This window comes from Lissotriton vulgaris, chromosome 10 (genome assembly GCF_964263255.1).
Source record: "Lissotriton vulgaris chromosome 10, aLisVul1.2, whole genome shotgun sequence".
Classification (NCBI taxonomy): domain Eukaryota; kingdom Metazoa; phylum Chordata; class Amphibia; order Caudata; family Salamandridae; genus Lissotriton; species Lissotriton vulgaris.
The window spans coordinates 395,830,286-395,852,768 of NC_141698.1; the positions used below are offsets into that span (position 1 = coordinate 395,830,286).

Genomic DNA, 22,483 nt, shown 5'->3' on the forward strand with positions numbered 1-22,483 from the left:
AATGGGTTTTTAATTGTTTCCTGAACTGAAACAAGTCGTGGATGGAACGAAGTGAAGCAGGCAGAGAGTTCCATAGAGTAGCCGCCATCACCGAAAAAGAACGTCCACCCATTCTGGACTTTTTAAAACGAGGAACAATAGCCAAATTAGACCCTGCTGACCGAAGAGCTCTTGCGGGGACGTAGTGGAGGATGGTCTGGGAGAGAATGGGGGGGGAGGCCAAGTTGAGAATTTTAAAAGTGAGGCACAAAGCCTTGAACTTGATTCTTTGGCCAACTGGGAGCCAGTGAAGGTCACGGATAGTACTACGAGCTGAAACAAATTTGGGGAGGCCGACCAACATCCTAGCCGCCGAATTTTGTACCCGCTGAAGACGGGCAAGCTCAGCTTGGTTAACACCCAGAAACAGAGAACTGGCATAGTCCAATCTGGTCAACACCAGAGCTTGGACTATGATCTGCCTGGTGTCCGCGTCAAAAAATTTAAAAATAGGCCGTAGGCTTTGTAAAGCGCCGAAGCAGGTTCCTGCAACACGTTTAATGTGGGGAATAAAAGACAATTGATTGATGTGGAGATCAGGGCACCCAATAGTTTCCAGAAAAATCTGTTTTCCTCGCACTGAATGCTACAACTCTTTAAGAAGCCCCATACCTCTGCGCCATAGGTTGCCATTGTGATACAGTGAAAAGTAAAACACTTTTAAAGGGCATTGATAGCCCCAGTCCTCTTTGGTTGGGAAGACTAAGAATCGAGTTAATAGCTGTGGAAAACTTGTTCCTGCAGTACATCATATGATCAGACCAGGAACCATTAGCAGCAAAAAACAACCCTAAGTAAGTGAAAGTGCTGGTGGATTGTAAAATTTGATTGCCCACGGAACTGGAGTTTCAAAGGTGCTTCCTCGGCCTGCAAGCCATTGTAAAAGATTTTTTTTAATTAGTGCATAGGTCTAGATTGGCCATAAAATTAACAAAGCCCTACACTAAGATGAGTAGGGCATTCGGTGTGTGGCCCATTAATACCACATCTTTGATGTATAATAGGGCAGAAACTATGTTACAATTAACTCTAGGAACATCATTAGTGAGCGCTATTAGTGATTTGTGTAAATTATTAATATATATGATGAAAAGGAGGGGCCAGAATGCATCCCTGCCTGACCCCTCTACAAACTCTGCTGTTGTTAAAGACCTCACCACCATTGTTGATCCTAACCCGGGCTTTCAAGCCCTTATGTAGGTATGCTTATAACTGTACTAAAACTTTATCTAAACCATATTGTACAAGAATGGACCATAATCATGACTGGTTAACAAAATCAAAATAGGAGGTGCTTCACAATAGTGCAAGTTTGTATTTTGCACTTACAAACACACCATTTTTCATAATTCTTTAGGCATTTTTCTTGATTTTGACAAAGGAAATAAAAATAAATTTGCCCAGGAATATTAAGTATCAATATAATGAGCTAATGGTGGAATGAACCAACTGTGGAAATGGAATGGGCCTCTCTATTATCCTAACATGACAACATAGTGTTAGAGGTTAAACAAAATATAGTATTGCGGTCAATCGTATACCCACGGGTCAGTCATTTGCAGGTCATTTTCCATGGAACCCTTACAGGGTTACGGTAATGTGGGCCCCTGGACCAGACCACAACAGTCAGTTACATTTTACCGTGCCTGTTGAGTCCTGGTGCAGAGTTGTATTGTCTGTGCATGGTGCTGAACAGGAGCCATGGAAATGCTGATTGTACAGCTTACACAGTACTGCAAGAAACAGAATACAAAAACACAACAGATATACAGCTGATGATGTTGGATGAAGGTTAGACAGTGTGCCAGATTGTTGAACAACAAGCCTTGGCAGCTGTAAGCACCTGTCCAGCCACAATTGTGACTGGGACAGGGAGAGGGCTGTTTCCTCAGCTTGGAGTCAGCCCTGATGCCTATCAGAGGTAGTGTAGCCTTTGAAGCTCACCGCCTTGATGTGCTACTTCAATAGCCTGCTTGGGAGGAGGGAGGTGTGGCCTCCTTCCTGTCCAAACCTTTGTTCCTGACTCCTGGGCATGTTCACACTCCCTGGCAGGGGGTCAGAATCCTGGCTTGGTGGCAGCAGGTGTGGAAAAGTACAAGCTTGCCAGCCAGAGCACAGAGAAGCTGGAGCAATGAGGTGGGCAATGTCTAAGGTCGACACCTGGGTGCATACATGTCACCAAGGGCACGTGATTCATGTCAGGGGTGAGAAGGCATGTTGGAAGATATCAAACATGACACATTTTGGCAGTACCATAATGGAGCTGCCACCCTCGAGAATGCGTTTGTGGCAGCCCATGTTAGTTTAAGGACCGCTCATGCTTATAGTAGTTTCCAATGTGGAATGCCACTATATGGACATAAAGGCTCTAATTTATATTTACTCACCTTTAATATACTACACTTTGCCTCCTGGGCTGAAAATACGTACCTTAGGGGTGCCTGATCTATATTAAAGACAGTGCATGTGACTGTGTCACACATGGAGAGGCCACAGTCAAGTTGGAGCAGTTTGCACTTTTCCCACAGTCTGCAATGGAAGACCTGCTGTCAGTGGTTTGCTTGGGTTGCCCCGGGTGGCAAAATACTGTGCTGCAGCTCTGGGGACCCCTTTTACTACCTATGCCCGGGATACCCCTTGTACCATGCTCTAGGGACTTATAGGGGGTAACGTCTTTGCCAATCTGGGGTTACCAAGACAAAATAACATTTTGGGGAATGAGCACAGGCTCTGGGGTCTGGGCAGTAGGCTCCAGTGCACTATCAGAGACATAACCATCAGCATTTGGAGCAAAACATGTGGGGTCACCATACAAAAAGTGTATTTCCCTACAATTATTTACTACTTGTCCTTAGGGTAGACTTATGCTTTCATATAGATTTGCTTACCAATTTAAAAATCTTAATCTAAAACCTTCAGTGTTAGTCAGCCACAGTCCATTGTACTACTCACCTGATTTTGAAAGTTTCTAGAAAGTGTGGCTATCATACTGGTCAGACTTTTAGGAACTAACTAAAAAAACACACATGCCAATCATTTTTTTGTAATGGACCTGACACTAAGACTGACTTTGCATTAGTTCTGAGTAATACCTTTGCTGTTGCTCATGATGGTTATCTCTCCCTGCCTCTTTTATTTAACCTGCCGTACCATTCTTCAGTGTTACCATTTGTTAATATTTGATCTCAAGAGGCTTAAAATCAAATGGCTTGAAAACTGAAGTACTCCTCCTCCTCTAATCATCTTCTTCTGTCCCTTCATACGTGACCCCTAATGGGGCGACCATCACTTGATCAAAATATGCTAAACATCTATGTAGCCTTCAAGGTACACACTGCAGTATGAACACACAAATTGAATTTGTAACTCAAGCAAGTTTCTTCCCCACAATTGTGATCTAAATTGGCAGGATGATTATCATAGTTCTGAAAGTACTGCTAGGCAACGGAGGACTATCAGTACCAGTGTGGTATGGTCTACGTTGGGAACGTCACTTTAAGATTGGCAGCAGAATACTGCTTTGAGTTGATTGACTTGACAGCTGGGAGGTTCAGTGTGCATTGCATCAGCACAATACACTTAGGTCAATCAAAGATCCAGCAATTATATAATGGGAGATTAGGAAGGATCGAGCGAAGAATAATTTCAGGTGCAACAAGAGGAATACTTGCTCTACCCACAGATTCAAGTTCACAAATCCCAACAAGTATTTGAAAAATATCAATTTGAAAAAAATGCATTTAACGTTTACTCTTTGTGTATTCCATCTCCAGTTTACTCTGTATACCTTATATGAGATCACTTATTTTGATCAATTGTTTAAACATCAATGATCTGACATAATGCATTCTATAAGGTTGGCTGTTGAGAAGATGCAAGGGTCCTTCAGTAGGTGTTAAAACTACACTAAGAAGGAGGAACTTGCAATTAGCAATAAAGAAAATTAAAGATGTCCAACTGTGCAGTACCAGATTATACATACCTACGTAGGCACTGCTTAATAGAACATATCCTCAGAGAGGAACTGAGGTAGCCATTCGGCAGCTAAAGATATGACTCTGCACAACTGTCTACCTTCAGATCTATATGATCCTTCTAAAGAGAATATTTATGAACTTTATTCCTGGTCAATGGAAGAATGAAATCTTTCAACCACCAAAATCACTTCATTTGCGCTGACACTGTCCTTCTGTCTTTATCAACTCATTCAAATATTTCAACAACTATCCTTATTTGAAGTAGCGTGGAGAATGTGACAATATTCTGGTCATTATGTTGGGTTCAGCCATACCTTTGACATTCATGGTTCATGAGTCCTTCTCACACCAAATAGTATTTGGCCTCACAGAGATGTATAGTCATTCAAAAGAGGCTAAGTGAGCTCAAATCTCTAAGGGAATGATGGAGCTAACACCCTAGAAAGATGAAGATGTGCAACAACAGTGAGCATATTAGAATGCTAAAATGGTAGAAGGATATCAGGACACTAAATATATATAGTCTGGAAACTCATAAAACATCACACCACCATCAGCAAAGTAGGGACTACATGCAGTTTCTAATTCTAAGGTGACCCTTGGCACCAAATAAACCAGGGAACCTCTGGTGATATTGGCAGACAGAAGAATAAATCAAGGCCACCAGGTGGAAATTTGTGAACAAGTTTCTCCAAGGAGAATGTGTCTGTAAATGGATTATATTACACATCTTTTTACTTCAGGTCTTGGATTACTCACTTAAGGCCTAATAACGAGTCAGGTGTCTCTGTGGGAGATACTACCTCCCCTGATTATGAGTTGCATCCAGTATGTGTCTCCATGTACAGATAGAACCTGCGGAAATTTGGAGCACCTCTTGTGTGGAAAGAGCGCTGTAATCATGAAAAACGTTAAATTAATCCAGGTTCCACATGTTAATCTCCATACCAGTCAGAAAAGCTCATAGCAGGACGATGTAGGGGATGAATTTATGGGGAAAATTGGTTATTCTGGTCACAGTAATTGTGACCCCTGCACCTTCACTTGTAATCAGGGCCTTTGTTTTGGGAACCTGTTGGAAACAATCTAACTGTTTTTGTTTTTCCAATGCAATGCTATCTTCAAATAAATACTTTGAAACCCACTGGGGAGGTCAATGCCTAGTGCCTTATAAAAACACTCATTGGCTACATCTGGAAAGGGGCGACCACTCGGTCCCCCCGAACTTATGGCAGAGTACCTCGATCCCCCCGGGAAGCCATTTTGGGCGGGAGGCGCGTCTCGGCTGGTATGCCCGAAGCGGCGTAGCCGGGGCGCGCTCTTTCCCGCCCTGGAGTGGGCTGGCCTAGACACTGACGCAGCTGGCCACGCCCTCGGGGCAGGCAGGGGCGGGTTTACGCCCGCCCTGAAGACGGATAAAAAGGGACGCAAGACCGGAAGACATCCTCTTGTTCCTGTGCTCTGAAGCTGCACCTCCTCGCTGCACGTGAGCTCGAGACGGAACGAAGAGCCAATTTTGAGCGTTTTAATCTTTCTTTTTGTCTTCTAGATACTTGGTCGGAAAAGATGCCCAAAAAAGGCGCGAAGAGAATGACGACGGATCAGATGGTTCGGGTCCTCATGAAGGAGATGTCCGAACTGAGAAAGCAGGTGGCGAAGCGAGATGGGGAGGGGGGATCGGGGCGTCCATCGGCTGGAGCAACCCCTGGAGGGAGAGCCAAGAGGCCTAGAAGGGGACCAGCCGGGGGAGACGTCCCTGTTCCCTGTACCCCGCTCGAGGCGCCAACCCCGGTACCGGTGGAGGGGAATCCGATTCCCGTCGTGGTCACCCCGACATCCACTGAGGATATGCCCCCCGAGCTGGCGGCACAGCTAGCAGCGTGGTTGGGCGACAGTAGCGAGGGCGCCACGGCTGCCGAGGCACAAGCGCTGATGAAACAGCTGCGCGAGAAGCGAGATGCAGCCAAGGTGCCCGCGCCGGCGGCAGTGATAGACAAGCCGCAGGCCCCGGTTGCGACCACAGAAGCAACGTCCGGTGCAGGTAAGCGGCCATTGCCGATCGCGAGGGACGAGTCAGCACCCTCTCGTAGAGAAAAGTTGGGGCAACATGTTCCTTTGGCAATAAAGGAAAAGATTTGGGCAGGGGAATATGTGAACATTTTCTCCTTGCTTGTCGACCATTATGAGGTGGAGCATGTTAAAGGTCAGAAGGATCTGATGCATCCGAGTGTTTGGCGCGCAAAAATGGCCGCCTTTAAAGTAAATGAGAATATTGGCAATTGGGGCAATGCTTGGGGGATTTTTACGTCGATCTTAGGGGAACGTAGGCCTGAATTGCTTTCTGAGTTACCAATCTATCAGTCACGAATTATGGGGTACTCGACGTCTCACCAGGGTAACCACTGGTTCTGTTATGATAATCTCTTTAGGAAGGCGAAGGAGCATAACAAAAGTTTAACCTGGGACTGTTATGATTCTTTGACATGGGATAAAATGAAAGAGTCAGGAATGTTGAAAATGCCGTTGGTGGGGAGCAATGTTGGCGAGTCCTCCCGCCAATATGCGGGGACGCCCTTTCGGTCAGGTACGAGTACCGACGATTACTCGAGATCTGCCAGTAATGCAGGGAAAAAGGGTTTCTGCTTCAATTTCAACAAAGGTAAATGTACTAGGCCACAGGGATCGTGTAAATTCAAGCACGACTGTAGTGGTTGCGGTTCGTCCCATCCTGAGTCCTCGTGCAGAGCCAGAACGGGTGAGAATGGGGGTAGGGGAGGCGCCAAACAGGTCTAATATAGTCCGAGGGGCGCCTTTACCAACCCCGATTGATACCTTGGCGATGATTCCCTGGCTCAGTGAATACCCAGATCGTACTTCTGCTGGATTGCTGCGAAACGGTTTTTCATATGGTTTCCGCATTCCGGTGGGGGACTTTCAGGGTGTCGGGATATGCAAAAATCAACTTTCCGTCCTGCAGCATACGACTGTAGTACAGGAGAAGATCCGGAAAGAGGTTATCCGAGGTCGTGTCGCCGGCCCGTTTACTGCACCCCCGGTACAGAATTTTGTTTGTTCTCCTTTAGGGGTGGTCCCCAAGAAGGACCCGGGTGAGTTTCGATTGATTCATAATTTGTCAGCTCCACGTGGTCTTTCTGTAAACGATGCAATAGACCCAGAAGTGTGTTCGGTGCGGTACGCATCCTTCGATGAGGCCGTAGCCATTTTGAATCGCCTGGGGCCCGGGGCGCTGATGGCGAAGTCAGATATCGAGTCAGCGTTCCGGTTGCTCCCGGTACACCCGGACGATCAGCGTCTCCTAGGATTTAATTTTCAGGGTTGTTTTTACATGGATAAGTGTATGCCGATGGGGTGCTCTATATCTTGTGCCTATTTCGAGAAATTCAGTAGTTTTCTGCAATGGGTCTTCACAAAGAAGACGGGTTTCCAACATGTAATGCATTACCTGGATGATTTTCTGTTCCTTGGGGCAGCCGGGGATCTTGAATGTGGCCGGGCCTTGGCCGAATTTTGTGTATTAATGAAACAGTTTGGTGTGCCATTGGCACCAGGTAAGACGGTGGGTCCTGCGACTTGCCTCGAGTTTCTGGGGATCGAGTTAGACTCCAGAGAAGGTTGTTTTCGTTTGCCAGCTGACAAAGTGTTAAAGTTCAGGGCAACCCTGCAAGAGTGTCTAAATGGGTCAAAAATTACGCTGCATCAGTTACAGCAGTTGGTGGGACAGTTGAATTTTGCCCTTAGAGTTATACCAATGGCCCGCCCCTTTTCTCGTTCAATTGCACAAGCTATGGTCGGCCTAAAGGAGGGCCACCACCGCACGAGACTATCGGCTGAGGTCCGCCAGGACGTGCGTATTTGGTTAGCATTTCTGGCGGACTTTAATGGTCGAGTCATATGGAACAAACCAGCCGTATCCTCTGAAGAGCTGGGGCTATGGACAGATTCTGCAGGTAGCATAGGTTTTGGTGCCATCTTCGGCACAAAATGGTCAGCACAAAGGTGGCCGACATGGTGGCACGACAATGGTCTGACAAGTAATATTGCTTTCTTGGAACTTTTTCCCATTTTGGTGGCCTTGAGAACCTGGCCAGAAGGGTTCAAGGATCACTCTGTGATATTTTGGTCCGACAATATGACTGTGGTTGAGTGCATCAATAGTCAGGCAGCACGATGTAAGCTGATTTTAAGACTACTCAAAGAGATTGTTTTGTTGTGCATGCAACTGAATGTGCTGTTCAGAGCAAAACATGTCCCAGGGGTACAGAATCAGGCGGCTGATGCACTGTCTCGTTTTCATATGCAGGCTTTCTCGGGCTTCCTTCCCTCAGCGGACCCAGAGCCGGCACCCTTCCCCGAAGCTCTCTGGTCTCTCGGTGCCCCGAACTTCGTCACCTCGTGGGAGAGAGTCTAGCACCACGGACGAGGAAGGCATATGAAGGGGCGTTTAGGTCCTATTTAGCCTTCTTGGGGACTGATAGAGAGAAGCTTTGGGGCCATGAGGAATGGGTGGTGAATTTCCTGATGTCCTTACGTAGGGCTGGGAAATCTGTGGCTACGGCTCAGAGGCATCGTGCTGCTATTTCCTTTGTTGCCAGGGCTCATAGTATCCAGGACCCGACAGCGTCTTTCGTTGTACAGAAAGCGCTGCGTGGGTGGCAACGCCTTGAGGGTCGCAGAGTAGATGAGAGGCGCCCGATAAGTTTGGATAGGTTGGCCCAGTTGTTGGCTACACTCCCTGCCACATGTTCATCTCCGTTTGAGGCGGTGTTGTTCCGAGCCGCTTTTACGCTAGCATTTCACGGGGCGATGCGAGTAAGCGAACTGGTGGCAAGGAACAAACAGGATGTGGCGGGGGGTTTGTGCCAAGAACACGTTCAGATCAGAAGAGAGGCAATGACGGTCTCCTTTGTCAAGTCCAAGACCGATCAAGATGGGATGGGTGACTGCATAATCATACGCAGGATTCCCGGGTCCTCCATATGCCCGGTAAAGTGTTTAGAAGATTACCTAGCACGAAGGGTGGCAGTATGGGGGGGGACCTTGTTGAGACACGCGGACGCCACCCCACTGACGAGGTTTCAGTTTCAGCGGGTGCTTGCGATGTCGATTGCCGCTGCGGGCTTGAACCCGGGCGAGTTTGGGACCCATTCCTTTCGGATAGGGGCTGCTACAGAAGCTACAGCCAGGGGTCTTAATGTTGAACAAGTGAAACGAGTGGGGCGTTGGTCCTCCAATTGTTATAAGAGGTATGTGCGGTTACACATGTTGTAAAGCTGTAATGATGTACTCACGCCTCTTGTTTTTGTTTGGTTTTCAGTTGCGCAAGCCTACGAGGCGGGGCGGACTTTGCAGTCGACCCAACACCGGGACAGCGGTCAGACATCACCGGCTGTGAAAAAGGAGGTGTGGGTCGTGGGCCACTCATACGTGAGGCGTGCCGCGGATGTATTCAAAGCAGCTGACATGATTCACGTAGCTGGGGAATACGGGTACAGGGTGTCCTTCTACGAACGAGGCGGTCTCTGTATTGACCAGTTTCAAGCATATTTTGAAGATTTGTTAGGGCGGACGAGGTCACCGCCGTCTATAGTCATAGTGCATCTAGGGGGCAATGATTTGGTCACCACCGGTAGACGACTTCTCCTGGAGGCAATGCTTTCCACTGTAAGTTGGTTGGCGAGGAGAGTTCCGGGGTGCACAATTGCGTGGTCCCATATGATCCCACGAAAGGTGTGGCGGGGGGCTATTTCTATTCCTGCTTTGAATCACTCTGTTAGGAAGCTTAATAACAAAGTGAGTAGGTTGTTCCGTTCCGGGACATTGCATTCTATTTCGCATGGATGTATTAATGATGACAGTGTGTATTCGGGGGATGGTGTGCATTTGTCTCGGGTGGGGAATGAGTTAATCATAGGAGACTACTTAGCATGGTTAAAAACGTTGAAGCATGACCTTTAGGTAGGAGCTTTGTGGGGGGTCCGGATAGCCGGTCAACTATCCGGACCTGTGGCGGTAAGGTCATGATCGGTGAGCAGTAATTGGAAGATCCCTATGAGTGGGCGTCACCCAACACGAATGGGAGCGCTCGGGAGAGGTGGCCATTGGCCCCTCAACGGGGAGGCGGTCCTGTCTAAGGAGAGGCCGCCGGAAGGAAAGGAAAGGCGGTCAAGGCCCCTTCCTGTGTAGGAGGGGTTACAGCCCCCTCCTGGGGAATTTCCCGGGGCCAGTGACGTCTGCGACGGCAGATGTGGTAAGTTGTGTGGGGTTTGGGGGGAGGTCTACGCTACCTTCTAGATACTCACACGAGTCCTCGAACGACCTTTAAGTGGCGTCGAGTTTATTGGGGCCCCCGACAAGTCAAAGGGAAATTGGTAGTTGCACGTGGGGTACGCCTCAGTGCTGTCGCCCCTCCCAAGTGGGGGGGGTATTTCTGGTTAGGGATCTTGACACCGGTTACGACCTTGCCGTTGGCCCTTAAACGTTAGGATGTACAATTTCATTATTTCAAGAAAATGTTTTGCAGGTTGGTAGTTCGGCTAGGAGAACCTCTGTATTAGAGAATCTGTTAAGGTTAGCCAAACATCGCAATGTGGTTATGAAATTGTACATTAATATGAACTGTTTAACGTTTAATTTTTTGTTTTAATAAATACGGCCGGGGAGGGTCACTCCCTCCCTCTTCCAAAAACTTCAAGAACTGTTTCCGGTTTCCCTTCTTTTGGGGATTGTGTTGAGAGGGGGTGGCGGGTATCTCAGCCATATGGAAAGGGGCGACCACTCGGTCCCCCCGAACTTATGGCAGAGTACCTCGATCCCCCCGGGAAGCCATTTTGGGCGGGAGGCGCGTCTCGGCTGGTATGCCCAAAGCGGCGTAGCCGGGGCGCGCTCTTTCCCGCCCTGGAGTGGGCTGGCCTAGACACTGACGCAGCTGGCCACGCCCTCGGGGCAGGCAGGGGCGGGTTTACGCCCGCCCTGAAGACGGATAAAAAGGGACGCAAGACCGGAAGACATCCTCTTGTTCCTGTGCTCTGAAGCTGCACCTCCTCGCTGCACGTGAGCTCGAGACGGAACGAAGAGCCAATTTTGACCCACCCACCAGCCCCTGAGGACAGCTAGTTGTTTTAAGATGGTTCGATAATTCTAATTTTTCGTTTACAGGTTGTGGCATTATCATGTTGATATTGAGTTTTTTAATAAAATCGTTTATGTATGTTCTGTGATTAAAGATATTCTGTTTTTGTGTCCGTTGGTATTATCATGTTGATATTGAGTGTGTAATAAAGTTGGACGAATTTTGTATGTTCTGTGATTAAAGATATTCTGTTTTTGTGTCCGTTATAAGCATGCTTATTCGGGTCATAGTGGCCAATGGATTGTTGGTTTAGGTAGCATTGTCGTATTTATTTGGTAGGCGGTAAGGTCATGATCGGTGAGCAGTAATTGGAAGATCCCTATGAGTGGGCGTCACCCAACACGGATGGGAGCGCTCGGGAGAGGTGGCCATTGGCCCCTCAACGGGGAGGCGGTCCTGTCTAAGGAGAGGCCGCCGGAAGGAAAGGAAAGGCGGTCAAGGCCCCTTCCTGTGTAGGAGGGGTTACAGCCCCCTCCTGGGGAATTTCCCGGGGCCAGTGACGTCTGCGACGGCAGATGTGGTAAGTTGTGTGGGGTTTGGGGGGAGGTCTACGCTACCTTCTAGATACTCACACGAGTCCTCGAACGACCTTTAAGTGGCGTCGAGTTTATTGGGGCCCCCGACAAGTCAAAGGGAAATTGGTAGTTGCACGTGGGGTACGCCTCAGTGCTGTCGCCCCTCCCAAGTGGGGGGGGTATTTCTGGTTAGGGATCTTGACACCGGTTACGACCTTGCCGTTGGCCCTTAAACGTTAGGATGTACAATTTCATTATTTCAAGAAAATGTTTTGCAGGTTGGTAGTTCGGCTAGGAGAACCTCTGTATTAGAGAATCTGTTAAGGTTAGCCAAACATCGCAATGTGGTTATGAAATTGTACATTAATATGAACTGTTTAACGTTTAATTTTTTGTTTTAATAAATACGGCCGGGGAGGGTCACTCCCTCCCTCTTCCAAAAACTTCAAGAACTGTTTCCGGTTTCCCTCCTTTTGGGGATTGTGTTGAGAGGGGGTGGCGGGTATCTCAGCCATATATCAAATAGAATTCATCACCACAAGTCCTAAAGACCAAAAGATAAACGTAGCAAAGGAGACATTTTAGTAGAAGATGTTGTCAGTCACACTTCATATGAATATGAAGAAAATCACTTTCTAATAGATCAGTTGCCTGAAAGTTTCCGTCAGATGAACAATGCTTCATTTTTATTTTCAATGTGTTATGTGGGCCAAACCAAAAGGCTCATGCTTGGAAGACGAAGAATTTATGAAAACGTATTAGCTTTTCTGCAGTGTTTCCTCAATGTGATTCAGAAAGGGTGTGTGTGGGGGGGGGGGGGGCGGGGTAACAAAAGGACCAGACAATGAAGAAACTAGCCATGAACTGTACACATTAAAAAATATTTTTTTAGGATTCCATTGAAATAAATTTGTTTGAAAAAAAGTTCGTCATCAAGTATATTTATTTATTAGCTGTCTGCTTATATTGGAATGTTTAAGGGTACCTTCTTTATCATTGTTTAAGCAAGTTATGTATGATCAAACAGAATGTTATCCGTAATAATCATCTTCTGTTTACTAAATCAGTCGCACAATTTGCACCAGGTAGCAATTAGACTCTTGTCCTAGAGATGCCCAATGCTGAAACCCACATATAAGGAGGGACCAGACCAAATATCATCAGGCCTTGTTTCTTCTTGCTTGAAGGTTTGCTGACGTGAGATACTGATAACTTCTCACCACGGTGAACTGAACATTTCTGTTGTGTTCCTAGAATAGACCCACAATGATGACTTTTATAGGAGAGAGAAAAAGTAGCGAATTTGAAATCAAACTCCCCTACGAGATTAACAAGGTCAATAATTGGGTGTCAGCTTGAACACTGTGACTATGACGCTCACAAAAAAAGGAAGACATTCATTAAAAAAGGTTGCCCACTTCTGCTTTCAAGGCGTTCTCGTAACATCTCACTAATGAGATCTCAACTGGAGACAATTCAGAGACTTGAGGAGCTAACCTACTTTAAACCTGAAGAGTATCTCCGCCTTCAACATGGCATCTTTGGTTTCATTTCTCTTTCTATTTATGCAAAATATTCATGACATTATACCGTGTCAATCGAAAGCTTTAGCGTGGTTGTCATACAGTTACCACGTAACTGCTGAAAACCAACAGGGAGCTTAAGTGTGTTCATTGCTGTAGTGCTTGAATGGGTGCATTAAATGGTATTTGGTTATGATAACAATACCATGCACTAAACTGAAGATGTTAAGAAAAATATCATGACCATAGAGATGACATAACAAATTACATCATCCATAAAGCTATAGGAATGATGCAGTTTTGCTCTTTACTTATAAATACAAAGCCAGAAAGAGGTTTAAAGCATTCGAAAGGCTCCAATACCAAAGTGATTATCAATAGGCCCGAACCATGAAAAAAAAAGCACATGTCGAGATTTACATCTCTTCCTAAGTTTCATAAACCTTGCTAGTAAAGAGCTTGTAAAGCTGAGCCCGGAGCAGTTTGCAAGGCGCACCACCGGGGATGTCTCCTGTTACCCCACGGGGAAATCTACAAAGGACAGATCTAAGCGCAGGAAAAATAAACCCCACTGTGCAAATGCATGTCTTTTGTTTCTCTACGGGGTAAACCTTTTCACCCTGGAGAAGACCTTTTACTACACCACGCCAAATCTGCGGACGACGCCTCCTGCGTTCCACAATAGAAGAAGAGTGTGTTCGAGTACATTTCTAAACATTTCTAGCAGGGAAAGTGGTCAGATCAGAGTTTGTAAATATACACAAATGTACACGTTCATGAGCAGTCACAAAAATACAAGGAAACCCGCGCCTTGGCTGCAATAACTTTGTGATTTGGGTCTACTAACAATGCAATGCACTAAACGTATGGTAAACAAATGCTCCTGCAAGTATCAGTGAAGAAATGCATCATGCAATACAAGGTAAATTCATGTAAATGGCGTTAGTAAAACTTTAAAATTTTAGGTGTCAAAACAAAAAACTATAGGCAGGAAAAAATAAAAAATTTCCCATCAGCAACATATTTTAAAATTATCAATAAATCAGAATGTATGGCATTCAAATCCTTATAAATCTGGTGGCGTAAATATCATGGTGCAGGGTGTTCCCCTCCAACAAATGCAGGAGCTTGTGTATTTGGGGGTCTGCCTAACTCATAAAATGAGCTGGTGTATGCATATTAGGAAATGCTCACTAGAGCTCCAACAAGAAATGGGTGCTGTGGCTAAATTGTGTGTTCCACTAAACCAGTGGTGGAGATATATAACCTTAAAGCAAAGAGAACAGCTATGTATGGTGTAGAACTCTGTGGACATGTTAGGCCTGATAACTTCAGAAAAACCGAAAATATGTTTTTGAGAAGCATTGCAAATCTCCTGCAGAGTGCCCCACGCATCCCCCAATTAATCAATCTATTGTGTCTCGTCCCATTATGTATTGGCATAGACTCTGTCAATAGATGTATTGAAATCCTACAGAGACTCGGTTGAGTCATTTTTAAATTCCTGGGCTCCGATATTATCTCCTTGTTTATCATATATTGAGTCTATGCTATATGAAATACGCCTAGCCTTATTGTGGGTTACCCCAGAGATACCAAAACAAGTACCTCACTCCCTGGTTAAAGTAAGATTAAAGGAGCATTTGTGGCTGAAGGAATTGAAATGTGTCAAAGGGGGAGCCTAACTGACCTCTTTTTTAACACAAAGTGTACTCCTGTATATGAACTGTTCTTTGATATTCTTCCAGGGCCTATCTCATTACAAACGTTGATAAAATTGAGGTATGGGTTCTTGCTGGTGACCAGTTTCTGTATGAAATAGGGTGTGAAGTACTCTGGCTCCAGCAAGTGCCCCTTGTGTACTGTAGCGGAGAAAGCTATTAATCATTTTGCATTTTCTGCCCTGCTTATGATGTCCCCATCAGCAAACATATTTTTTTTAAAGTCACCGTTTCTGATATCATAGATGATTCCTTTGGTGAAGTCCTGTGCAAATGTAACTATGGATTCTTTTTTAATCCCATGATACACTATTTAAGTTCAGGAGTAGTACATGTGTTAGGTCATGAAAAGTGCACAGATGGAGTATCTTTATTTCACAGCAATCCATACCAAAGATTTTCCATGTTCTTTATACTATGGATCATAAAGTTGATTACCTTTATAATATTTCTTTAGGACATATAAACAACTAAAAAACTCATTGGCAAATAATTTTATTTGTGACTTTAGTCTGAATCCCCTGAGAGCAGCCCAAAATAAATTCCTTAGGATGGCAACGGGTCTCCCACAGTCAACCCCAAGGATCCCGCTCTTGTATGATCTTGCGTTTCAGCCTGTGGAGGACCAGTCTATGTTTCGTCCACTAGCATTCTGGTGTCGTCTTTGGACAACGCCGGAACTCCATTTATATTTAAGAGCTTGTTTGGAGGTCCGAGATCTTCCAGGCTCTTATATTATAGGCTGGTTTAAGGACTTAAGATCCACCCTGAGTTCCATGGGGTATGGTGATTTGTGGTTAAATCCCGCATCCATAATATTCCCTTCCAAAAAGGATTTGAAATCACATTATTGTGACTGGGTGGTTCAAAACAGACATTCGAGACTGGGCTCTAGTAATCTCACTAGCTTATTTGTGGCCATTAAAGACGCTCCCAATCTTGAAAAATATTGGGATGCTATTACAAAGCCCTGGACCGTAAATTATTCCATCAATTCAGATGTGGTTCGCTGCCTTTAAGGGAGTTTACCAAAAAGTGGGGCCTCGGTGGGACTGGGCACTGTCCGAAGTGCCCTGGGCAGGGCGAAAGCCTAAACCATTTTTTGTTGGTCTGCCCCTTGTATGTCGCTCCTAGAGCCAAATGGTTAAGTCCGGTTTGTAGAAGCCTGGGAACTGTTAATGCCAGTAGAATATTAAAAACAAATTTGTCCCCATTAATTGTTACGGGGGTGGCAAAATATTTAGGATGGGCCTGGATTCTAAGAACCAGGTGCATTAAACCATCTTAGGTGTTTACTATGATCTTATGCTCTCCAATTCCTGGGCATCCCATATTGACTTGTGATATTGTGGTATTCTCCTGTGATTATTGTTACTTTTTATATTTGTTCCTAAGAAGTCTGTATAAGTAATTTAATATGGTATTAGATGTTTTTATTCTGTTTCTACAATTTTATATTTCATGTTTATGTTGTATTGCATGTCTTTTATGATGAATTAATCGAATAAAGACTTACTTGAATTGAATTGAATTGATATGATTTTTCACGACTGCCTTAAACATCTGTTTAACTTTCTTGTGACCAGATGACACAGGGTATTTTGACACCCAGAGCCTGTCAGATCAAGCATTCATTGAACACAGCCAACATCCATTCCATTGGAGTGCTAGAAATAAATATTTGACATAAGCCACTCTTTGTGCCCAGTACTCCTGAATCAGTCCTCGCTGATCATGGAATACAGCCATATCAAGTTTATTTAGGCAACAACATAAAATATGCATTTGTAAAGTGCATATTCATCCCGTGGGGCACATTGGTGCTGAATAGCAGGTTTTAATTCTCACCTAATTCACTAGTATTCATTTTATGAACCTTGGAAGGATGAAAAGCTGAGAGAATTCACTTGGATTTGCATCAGCTAACATGAAGTCGAATACAGATTACTGCAATTGCACTGATCCACCAGACCCAGCACTGGCAAGAAGCAATATGTTTGCAAAAGAAACAATTGATGGACGTGATGCTGGACAATGCAAACATTCACCCCCAGTCACAAGGATCTGGGTTTAATCCAACATTCTTTTTCTCACCACACCACCCCAGTTTGGACTCAGCCATATGCAAATCAGTCCTGACCCAGTTCCTTATGGGAACAGTCCAGCCCGAACTGCCAAGCCAGGTCCTCCCTGGAGTGGAAACAAGCATACTGGGGCCGGTTTCAGGACATCACCATTCATTAGCCAGGCCAGCTTGAATCCAGTGGTGTAGTGAGCATGGGACCCACATCTGGGCATACCCTTCCCACTTAGTTCAAGTTCAAGTTCGGTAATTTGTATAGCGCACTACTCACCCAGAGGGTCTCAAGGCGCTTGGGGAGGGGGTTCGTTATTTGTCGAATAGCCAGGTTTTAAGTTCTTTTCTGAAGGAGATGTGGTTCTGAGTAAGGCGAAGGTGAGTAGGGAGTGAGTTCCAGGTATTGGCAGCAAGGAAGGAGAAGGATCTGTCACCTATGGTGGATTTACGGATGCGCGGGACTGCGGCGAGGGCTAGATTGGACGATCTTAGTTGGCGGGTGGGTTTGTAGAAGGACAGTGGAGTGTTGAGGCATTCAGGTCCAAGGTTGTAGAGGGCCTTGTGTGCATGGGTGAGAAGGCGGAAAGTAATTCTTTTGTTGACGGGAAGCCAGTGGAGGTCTTTTAGGTGGCTGGTGATGTGATCTTGGCGAGGGATGTCTAATATAAGTCTCGCTGATGCGTTTTGGATGCGTTGAAGTTTTTTCTGTAATTTTGCTGTGATTCCGGCGTATAGTGTGTTACCATAATCCAGTCGACTCGTAACCAGTGCGTGGGTGACAGTCTTTCTTGTCTCGAGGGTGATCCAGCGGAAGATCTTTTTGAGAATGCGAAGTACGTTGAAGCAGGAGGATGAGACTGCGTTGACTTGTCTGGACATCGAGAGAGAGGAGTCTAGGATGAAGCCAAGGTTGCGCGAATGGTCTGTGGGTGTGGGTGCTGTGCCCAGAGCGGATGGCCACCAAGAGTCGTCCCAGGCAGAGGGGGAAGACCCTAGGATGAGCACCTCCGTTTTATCTGAGTTGAGTTTGAGGCGGCTATGTTTCATCCATTCGGCTACTTCTTTCATGCCTTCGTGGAGATTGGTTTTGGCGGTGTTGGGGTCTTTGGTGAGGGAGAGGATTGGCTGGGTGTCGTTGGCGTAAGAGATGATGTTGGGGTTGTATTGACGAGCGATGGAAGCGAGTGGACTCATGTAAACGTTGAAGAGGGTGGGACTGAGTGAAGATCCTTGAGGTACACCACAGATGACTTCAGTGTCCTCTGAGTTGAATGGGGGAAGTCGGACTCTTTGAGTTCTCCCGGCAAGGAATGAGATGATCCAGTCCAAGGCTTTTCCTTGTATGCCGATGTTGCTAAGGCGTTGTATAAGGGTGCTGTGGCAGACTGTGTCGAAAGCGGCGGATAGGTCGAGAAAAATGAGGGCCACTGTTTCTCCGTTGTCCAGAAGTGTTCGGATGTCGTCGGTCGCTGCAATGAGGGCGGTTTCGGTGCTGTGTTTGGCTCGAAACCCGGATTGAGAAGGATCAAGGGAGTTGTTGCATTCAAGGAAGGCGGCGAGCTGGCTGTTGACGGCTTTCTCAATGACTTTGGCCGGTAATGGGAGGAGGGATATGGGTCGGTAGTTTTTAAGTTCGGAGGGGTCTGCTGTGGGTTTCTTCAGAAGGGCGCTGAGTTCGGCGTGTTTCCAGCTTTCTGGGAAGGTGGCAGAGTTGAACGAGCAGTTGATGACGTCACGGAGATGGGGTGTGATGATGGAGTCAGCTTTGTTGAAGATGTGGTGGGGGCAGGGGTCGGTTGGCGAGCCAGAGTGGATTGAGTTCATTAGGCGGATGGTGTCTTCAGTGGTGATTGGGTTCCAGGCGCTAAGGTTGTTAGTTGGCGGAGTGGGATCTGAGGGGGGTGGGGAGGGTTGATCGCTGAGAGTAGTCTCGAAGGTGTTGTGAATGTCTGCAATTTTGTTGTAGAAGAAGGCGGATAGCGCATCGCAGAGGTCTTGGGAGGGAGTGATGTCGTTAGATGCTGCGGCAGGGTTGGTGAATTCCTTGACGATGTTGAAAAGTTCCTTGCTGTTGTGAGTGTTGTTGTCAAGACGATCCTTGAGAGCTGATTTCTTGGCGGATCGAATCAGTTGGTGGTGTTTGCGGGTGGCTGCTTTGAGGGTGGCCATGTTGTCGGTGGTTGGGTTTTTTCTCCATGTTTTCTCCAGGGTGCGGCATAGCTTCTTGGATTTTTTAAGGTCATCATTGATCCAGGGAGTCTTTTTGCTGGTTGATTTGATCTGGTGCTTTTTCAGGGGTGCTAATTCATCAGCACAGTGGGTGATCCATTGCTTGAGATTGGTGGCCGCTTGGTTTTGGTCCAATGAGAGGGTGGGAGGGTTTAGGTTGAGTGATGTGAGGAGTTGGTCGGAGGTGATTTTGTTCCAGTTTCTCCTAGGAATAGGTTGTGGGCGGTTGTGGTTCAGGGTGGTTTTGTAGCTGAAGTGAACGCAGCTGTGATCCGTCCAATGGAGAGTTGTGGTGCGATCGAAGGAGATGTGTTTGCTGGAGGTGAAGATAGGGTCGAGAGTGTGTCCGGCTGTATGGGTGGGGGTGTCGACAAGTTGTTTGAGTCCGAGGTTGGCCAGGTTGTCCAGAAGGGTGGTGGTGTTGCTGTCGTGTTTGTTTTCAAGGTGGTAGTTGAGGTCTCCTAAAAGAATGTAGTTCTCGGAGGCGAGGGCATGTGGGCAGACGAAGTCAGTGATGTCATCGCCGAATTGAGTGCGGGTACCTGGAGGCCTGTAGATGAGGGTGCCTCTAAGTGTTGTCCTAGGGTCGGTGTGGATCTGAAAGTGGAGGTGTTCGGCGGTTGCAATGTTATCGTTGGAGCTGGTCGTGATTTTGATGGTGTTCCTATGGATGATGGCCATGCCTCCTCCTGTTTGATTGGTGCGGTCTTTTCGGATAATCTTGTAGGCGTCTGGTATGGCTATGGCGATATCGGGTGCAGATGATGAGTTCATCCATGTTTCTGTAAGGAAGGCGATGTCCGGTGACGCGGTGTCGAGAAGGTCCCAGAGTTCAGTTGCGTGTCAGTGGACCGAGCGGGTGTTCAGCAGGATGCACTTCAGGCGGTTAGAATCGGAGCTGTGTGTGGAGGAGGTGGGTTTGGTAAGGGTTCTGAAGCAGTTGAACTTGCAGGAGAGGCAGGCGAAAGGGCCGTGGGAACGTCCTGGGTGACAACTGCAAACAATCACCCCTAGTCACAAGGATCTGTGGTTAATCCAAAATTCTTTAGCTCACCACAGCACTCCAGTTTGGACCCAGCCATATGCAAATCAGTCTACATTCTGCGGCAGATAAATTATGTAACATTTTGGTAACAAACAAGTGTTTCAGTGGAAACATTTGCCAAGTGCAATGAGAGACTCCCAAAATCACTTTATAAAGGGGCATAAGCAAAATTTTGACCACTCTACACTCCACCAACAAATGATTGGTATTCTCCTTTCCTCTACTGCTATTGTTACAGACGCTATGGGCCTTCCAAGCAATAGCCCTGAAGGTGAACTCCAGAAAAGGCACTGATTTGTCAAATTTGAGTCAAATTCCTAAGGCGTAACAAAGGTTGAAGACTGTGTCCTTTTTTGTCGGAGCTCTTGAATTCTCATTTGCTTTTACTTTGTTGTTAGCAGAGATACATTCCCCCATATCTGATTTCTTGAGGTCCATGGAGTGTACCTGGGCAGTGTATACACTGAAAATCAGGATGTTCACAAATATCTGTACTGGCAACTCCTGATTTTATTTTGCCATTTTGTCTTTGGCTTATGGTGACTGAAATTTCAATTGCATTCATCAAATTTCAGGGGTATGGACACAAACACGCTCCTGTGACATACAGATTTTATTTACTGAAAATGCGGCAGCGGTCATACTTATTTATTCATAAAAAGAAACAAAGTATGGGTTTTTGCAGCAATTCAACATTTCCATTACTTGATTGAAATATCAGCCATTACTGTCATAATGTATCACACACATCTTAGGATTTATGTTGTTTTAACTATGGTAAGAAAGAGTAAATTATTAACTTTATTGCAACACTTAATGAGTGTTCAATCCAGAAACGTCCCACTGATAGAAGTACCTTTTGTTGGACATTTTATATCAAGTGAAATACTGCTCTCAGTATTCAGAGGTTCCTCTCAACTTCACTACTTAAAGAATCAACTGATTTGCCTGCCTTACTTAAACCTTATACCAACAAGATGATGCTAGAAAGCTTATTTTTGGTGATTGTTAGTTTTTTGGTTATGCATACCTTGATAAGAGAACTGAGAGTTTCTCTTCACTAGATGGCTCTTTAAAGAACAAAACAAACAGGTCATTTTCCGTAATGCAATGACAGTGTAGATTAGTTAGTGAAGAAAGAATAATTAAATAATGCCAGTCTAATCATGCAGGAACGAGGCTTCCCTATAGCACAAGTGGCTAGCCCAAATCATCAAAAGATAAGAAACATAGTAGATTTTAGCACTTTTTAACTATATAACCTCAGATCATGTTTACACCCCATACATTCTGAGCTGACACAGTAGAATCAAAAGTGGTACTATGATATGGGTGGTGCTTTATGGCATATGTCATAATATAAAGATGAAACACAATCCCAGAATCTGTAGATGAGCAATACACCTTTAGTGAAGATCCCCCAAACAAATATTAATAATAGCTGGTATGTGGTTCACAAGCAATGTCAATCTCTGTTTTACATTGCGCACCTGGACTGTGGAAAAAGCCAAAACTCTACTTCTGAAAACACGTAAGGACTTTCAAATGTATGTGAAATAGGAGAAAATAAAATCAAATGAAATCAGTGGTGACAAACCCTTTATTTCACTTTTATCATGAATTCAATTCCCAGTCTGTCAAACAAAATCCAGATCCCCTTCTTGTTGAAAATTTCATTGCTTGGGGTTTTTCTCCCAATTTTGGGATCTACTCATTTGGATCACTAATAAGTTTGGACGGACCAAAGACAATAACTTAATTTATTTATTTCGATTCCAGCAAAGCTAGCTTTATGCCTGCCAAATGTGGATCTTTCAAAGGCAGCACAGGACCTCTTGGACCAACAACTCAAATGTTGGGTACTAAAAAAGGGAGCAAATTCAAGTATCCTCAGACAGAAAACCTAGAACGTTCTTAGGCATGCCTGTTTAAGCTGTGATAAGGAGTACTCCAAAGTCATGGAACTGTTAATTAAGGGGATGACACATTCTATTGGTTTGTGGCAACTCACCCTTTGGCATGTCTTAGCTGAAGCAGTTCTCTGAACCCAATGTAATCAGAAAGGACTTGACATGCTTGAGATCTGTACATTTCTTACTGCCATTTTGTTACTCTGGCCAAAAAATGTTCAAGTACCACTACATTGAAAGGAGCCAGATAGTTAAATATCCTACTCCAAACACATATATTGAAGAAAAGGAGTATAA

The 22,483-nt window shown here is 45.5% G+C and overlaps 1 protein-coding gene across 30 annotated transcripts in view; it reads right to left on the reverse strand.

Moving 5' to 3' along the window:
* The window catches only part of RBFOX1 (RNA binding fox-1 homolog 1), an 845,440-nt gene that overhangs the window by 331,191 nt on the left and 491,766 nt on the right, over positions 1 to 22,483 (reverse strand). The gene's annotated exons all lie outside the window — the stretch shown is intronic.